Below are 6,390 nucleotides of genomic sequence, written 5' to 3'. Positions count from 1 at the left end.
GGTCGACTGTGAAAAGGTGGGATGGTATTGTGTGGAAAGAGGGAATGGTTTGCATAAATAGGGGAGTGTCTGTCAGTATAGGTGCATTAAGATTAGAGATATAGCAGCAGCAGACAGCGGTTCTGAGACATGTTCTTGGTTCACGTTGGCATTGTTTACCACAGTGAGATTAAATGAGCGATGAGTACAGCGAATGAGAGAGCTATGAGTGGCGTGCAGCAGAGATCGCAAATCATTCAGCTCTTCAAAGTTCAAACCAGCATAATTCAGTGAGAAATGAAAATAAATGTTATTCTGCATGACGAAATATTTTGCAAACGTGATAAAACTATATTTGTCCTAATATGCACGCTGTTTGGCAAGATGAACAACGCGCCGACATGATAAGAGAACGTGAACCACCCAACATGCGATGCGATAGAGATGTGTAATTCTAGATCGGGGTAAAAGCGAAGGGGTTTGAGGGTTCATAGTCTCGACCGCGCATCTGAAGCAGAGCGACGCGCGCTGGGTTGCCGTGACGATCCGCGCGGTAACTCGGCAGCTAAATCTATATTTGTCCAAATATGCAGCACGCTGTTTCACTTAGAGCCCGAACACATGCGGTTTAGTGCATGGCTGTGACCACAAATAAAACGGAGAGGACGTGGCTTTTGTTCATTAGCCTACAGATTACAGATTGGTTATTTTGCACTCCTGACATAGATAGTCAACGCTTGGAGGTTCGGCGTGCGATTCCTCAGGTGAATTTTACTTTACCGAGCCTTTGTAGCAAACGCTTGCACAGACGGCGCCGGTTACAGCTCGCTCGGCGCGCTTTACGTTACTTCGTATCAGCACAACGCCTAGCTTTCCTCCGTGACTTTTCCGCACGCTGCTTCCAAAACTTCCCCACCATATCTCTACAATAATGATGTAAGACGAGCCTGACAGAAGTGACTGTCTCATGCATATTAACTAAATTATCTTGTATGCATACTACAGCGCAGGGATTGGACTGAATGAGCTTTATGTCATGAATATATATCGAGGAGCGGTCGACGTCAGCATGTGCCCAGCAGCCCATACTTGGGCCGAAAAGGCCGTGCCGACGTCAGCATTTGTGACGTTGCTCCGACTAAGCTTTTCAAACCGGAAGACAGAAATCGCCCTGAAAAATGCAAAAATAACTATTTTCACATATGAATACCATTAATGAGTACCCTTAGTGTTTTCAATGATGTGCAGCCTATACATATCTGTTTACATCTCAAAAAAAGTGTTTTGGGGTTTCATGACCCTTTAAGTCATTGTTAGGAGAGCACATGGACTCAATTGTGACTGAGTCAGTCAGATTGTATTTGACAAAGAAATATGAGATCCATCCAGACAAGACTTGGTCAATTGATGAATGTAAAAAAGTTTTAGGAGCATGTATTCGCAAGAACAATGTGAAAGGCATTATTTGTTGTCACAGAGAATTTGGTTTAGCGCTAGCTAGACAACAGTCTCAGCGTATCTCAGAGCTAGAGAAACAGAACAAAGAGTTCAGTGCTAGGGTAGCATCTTTGACAAAGAAATTGAACCGCAACAAAGCTGCAGAGAAAACTGATGTGAATGAAGTTAGTCAGACTGATAACACTTATCCTGACTTACAAACTTTGTTTGAAACAGATGTAGCTATCCAAACAGTAACTGATGTGCCTGACAATTCAGTGAAGGTATGTGGTGCAAGGAAAAGATCTGGGATTGAAAGTGTTCCTCATAACTTTTGAACAAGTACAAACTATAGCTAAAGGACTAGCACCTAAAGACATAGAAAGATTATCCCAGAGCTTACCCTCAGCACGCACACATTTTTCTGAATTTAGAAGGACATTGTTATTAAAAATGCGTCTCTACGACATGTCGTTAACAGAAGTCACACAGCTGATGTCACAAATTCTAACTGAATCTGAATTCAACAGGTTTAAGTCTGCTGTTACTTCTGAACTACGACATGTCAGTAAAGGCGATATGACAGAAGGTGTTTTGAAAATTCTAAAGAATATCATGGGACCCAAAGTAGACTGGTCCAAAATCACTAACTGTGTGCAAAGGAAAGAAGAAACTGTCAGCGAATACACTGAAAGATTTTGTCAGTCAGCTGTAACTTACAGTGGAATTGTTGATGATTCTGAATGTGTTTTAGATGACCAGGGAGCTTTTGTTCGTGTCTGGTCAGATGGTCTTTTAGCCGAGTACAGAAAAGCATTGCCATTCCTAGATCTAACTTGGTCTAACAATACTCTCAGAAGTAACCTAGAAAGGTTAGCTACATGGGAAAGAGATGCTGATGTTAAGGCAAAAGTAAGAGTAGCAGCAGCTACGTTTAGCACAAGAAATAAAGACAACAGATGGCCTAAGAGAGAAGGCAAATGTAACTACTGTGAAAAATCAGGTCACTGGGAGAAAGAGTGTAGGAAGAAGTTGCAAGATAGTAAAAGAAATGCTATGCATAATTCTGTTCCTTCTCAGCCAGCCTACAATCCTGAAGTAGTTCCGCCAGGGTACACTGAAACTTTAGGACAGCTTGCTCAGGCTCTTCTAAAAGCGCAAAAAGAACAGGCAAAAAACTAATTGTTGGGGCTGTGAGTAGCTACCGTTCCCCTGTAATTCGTCACAATGACAATAACATTTTTGTGAACGGTAGCAAACAAGAGAAAGAGATTGACTTTTTGCTTGATACAGGTGCAGAAATTACAGTAATCCCTACAAAATTGGCTGAAGGTTTAAACAATGATCCAGCCCTTCAGGCTTCATCCGGAATGGTGTTAGGACAGACTGTAAACGTAAGATGCCCTCATGCAGTGTCTATTGAAGACTATTGTGCACTATTGAATCAAGCAAAAGTCACCTCTGTCACCTCTTCTCGTTGGGGAAATTGGTTAATGACCCTCACAGCCCCGAACATTGTTTTACAGCGTGCACCTGTCACAAACCCATCCTCATGTATGATGTCTGCAATGACTGAAGTTTTGTTAGAGGATGAAGGAGAAATGACTCACGGTTGTGTTACGCTTACATACGCAGCTACAAGTGAAATAGCAGAAACTCCCATTGAGAATGCAGATTTGGAGTTGTTTGTTGATGGTTCAGCTCAAGTGATTGTAGGTAACAGAAGAGCAGGTTATGCAGTCACTTCCACCACTGAAGTGGTAGCTTCAGGACGTCTTCCAGATCATTTTTCAGCTCAAGCTGCAGAACTAGTAGCCTTAACTAGGGCATGCACGCTAGCTTCAGGATCGGTTGCAAATATCTACACTGATTCCAGGTATGCTTTTGGGGTAATTCATGATTTTGGTGTCATTTGGCAAAGTAGACAGTTTCTAACTTCTGCTGGATCCCCCATTAAGCATGCTGGATTAGTAAAAGATCTAATGTTTGCCATGAAACTTCCAAAGAAATTAGCGGTGATCAAAGTGAAAGCACATCTCACAACTAATACTATGGAAGCTAAAGGTAATGCTCTTGCTGATGTAGCTGCTAAACAAGCTTGTTCCTATGCAACTGTACAAGTTTGTTCAGGTAGTACAGCACAGAAGACGATTCTGCCTCCTGAATCAATAATTGACCTGTACAAAGATGTTCCTCTATATGAAGCATGGACATGGTTAGACAAAGGAGCCACAGTGGATTCATCTGGCTGCTGGACCAAGGGGGGAAAGTATGTTGCCCCAGAATCACTGCTTCCATATTTGGCTCAACAAATACACAATTTGGGTCACAGTGGTCCAGCAGCAATGAATCACAGGTTCTCAAATCAATGGTGGAATTCAAAATTCAGAAATGTAGCTAACGAAACAGTCAAAAGATGCGTTACATGTCAGAAAAATAATGATGTGCCAGGAGCAATTACAGCAGCAACACATACCCCAGCTCCACCAGGACCATTTCGTCACCTGCAAGTTGATTACATATCGTTGCCTCCTTGTAAGGGTAAAACTGATGTTTTGGTTGTGATAGACAAGTTCTCAAGATGGATAGAAGCTTATCCAACAGGGCGTGCTACAGCTGCACATACCGCTAAATGTCTTGTCACTGATTTCATTCCTAGATGGGGATTACCAGATTCCATTGACTCAGATCACGGTACACACTTCACAGGACAGGTAGTCAAGGAAGTGTCTAAAATGTTGAAAGTTAAGTGGAATCTTCACTGCCCCTACAGGCCACAAGCATCAGGACAGGTTGAACGTGCCAACAGAACAATCAAAACCAGACTAAGCAAAATGCATCAGGAAGGAGTATCATGGGTTGAGGCGCTGCCAGCAGTTCTGTGTAGTATGAGAGCGTCACCTAACAGATCCGTAGGACTGAGCTCTCATGAGGTTATTACAGGACGGCCAATGCAGATGCCAGGCGTGATTGATCTTAGAAATGCTGATGTTCACATTGCCTCAGATGCCCTGATCACTTACTGTGAAAACCTCACAAAGGCAGTACAGAGTGCCAGAGAGAGAGTTGAGTCATGTTGGCAGACGCCACCAGAAGGTGGACACACGGTCATCCCAGGTCAGTGGGTGATGATAAAGTCATTCAAAAACAAGCCCTTAGAGACTAAGTGGCATGGACCACATCAAGTGATGTTGATTACAGCAGCTGCAGTGTTGTGTCAGGGAAGGAAAGCTTGGACGCATGTGTCACACTGTAAAGTTGTTCCTCCACCGACAGGGATAGGTTAGGACACACGGACCAGTGAGGAGCCCAGGAAAGAACCGAATGCAACAGGCATCGGGGGCCAATCCTGCGGTGAAGATTCCCTCATAGGCTTTCCCCTACCCACTAGTCCATCCTTACCTCACTGTTCTTTAGGTGTCGCAGGAATTAAGACATAGGGAAAGAAGGAACCACAATAGCAGACTCAGACTGAACAGAGGAAACAACCCCAATCTTTGCAGTCTTTTAGAACAAATACTGCTCTGCTGTCTTTTGTTTTCTTTCTTACTCTGTGCAGATACCACTTGATGGCTGTCCCCAGATCTATACGCACCGACTTCCTCACCTGCGTATGAAGCCACAACCTCTAGAGGACAACTAGACCCACTACCGAGCCAATTGTCATGAAAAAAAAAAAAAAACACAACGCAGAGAATCACCTACGGGAACTTCAGTCATCTGTCAACATGATCAAGATTGCCTTGCTACTAATCATCATGGACATCGCACAAAGTGTAGACTCCAGAAACAACCTATTCTTAGAGCTTATGAATATGTCAAGAAATGCCATGTTTGCTGGAAAGATGTCTGCATGCCACACCCACCTTCCGGAGAAGCAAGAATCCCATGGCTGGCATATGATGGGAGGAACTTCTGGTCTACAACATCCTACCCAGTCAATTCAACGGCAGGTTCACCCTGGTTTCTACATAATTCAGCTCCAACCACAAACCAGAAGATGGCTGCATTCAAGGACTCGCTTATGCACAAACATGGTGGTCAAGTACTCTTGAACAAAATCCAACAAGACATTCTTGATCTTTAAGCAAAATTACATCAGATGACTGAAGATAATTCTTCATGGTTCGGAAACCTGTAAGGTTAACAAATGACTCACAAGGACTGTTCCAACCACAAAAGAACATTACCCGTAAGAACTACACGGACCCTAGTGGCATGTTTGTTTCTGTGTCAGCATGTCACTCGTCACTACAGACAATCAACACAGAGCAAGTGATATGTGCCTGTAACTTTTTCAAGTTACATGAATTTAAGATGGGGCTTATGCTAACAAACATAAGCTATAGAATGGACTTATAAAGGTTTAAATTTGTATTATGTGAGAGTTATTAGAACTCTCAAAGGGGGGACTGTGGGATTACAAATTTATAAATTGTTATATCAAGGTTCCAATGTAATAGTATACTAACAGTTTGTTATGTACATAATGCTTTACAGTTTGGAGTTACAGGCTGACTACATTTCTAAGGAGATCAAGCTAATCAGTCTTTTGTCTTTATGCACTTCCTGATCTATAAGCAACATTGTCAGAGTGATCACATTTGCATCTATTCGTCTGATTGGTACTGTTATGCTGATAGGATTTGGATTGGTGGTTTGATTGGCACTGTTATGCTGATAGGATTAGGACTGGTGACCTGGAAATGTATGGGGTGTGTCCCTTTTACCTAAACAACATGTGCATTCCTTTGTTTAGATTGTCTCCTCCTCTACTGTGTAAATCCCTCCCCCTGAAATGTGGATAAATTAGTCAGCTTTTAGATAATGATGGTATTTTATTAACATATAAGGAATTTTTAAATACATTTAAAATACCAGTCAGGCCCAAAGAATTTGCTGTTATAATGGATGCAATCCCCAGAAAAGTTTTGATCCTTCTGAGAAATACATCACAGGAAGATCTAAATTTTA

The sequence above is a fragment of the Pseudorasbora parva genome, chromosome 22 (assembly GCF_024679245.1).
Source record: "Pseudorasbora parva isolate DD20220531a chromosome 22, ASM2467924v1, whole genome shotgun sequence".
Lineage (NCBI taxonomy): Eukaryota > Metazoa > Chordata > Actinopteri > Cypriniformes > Gobionidae > Pseudorasbora > Pseudorasbora parva.
The sequence above is the reverse complement of the archived record's forward strand: the minus strand, read 5'-3'. Positions refer to the sequence as shown.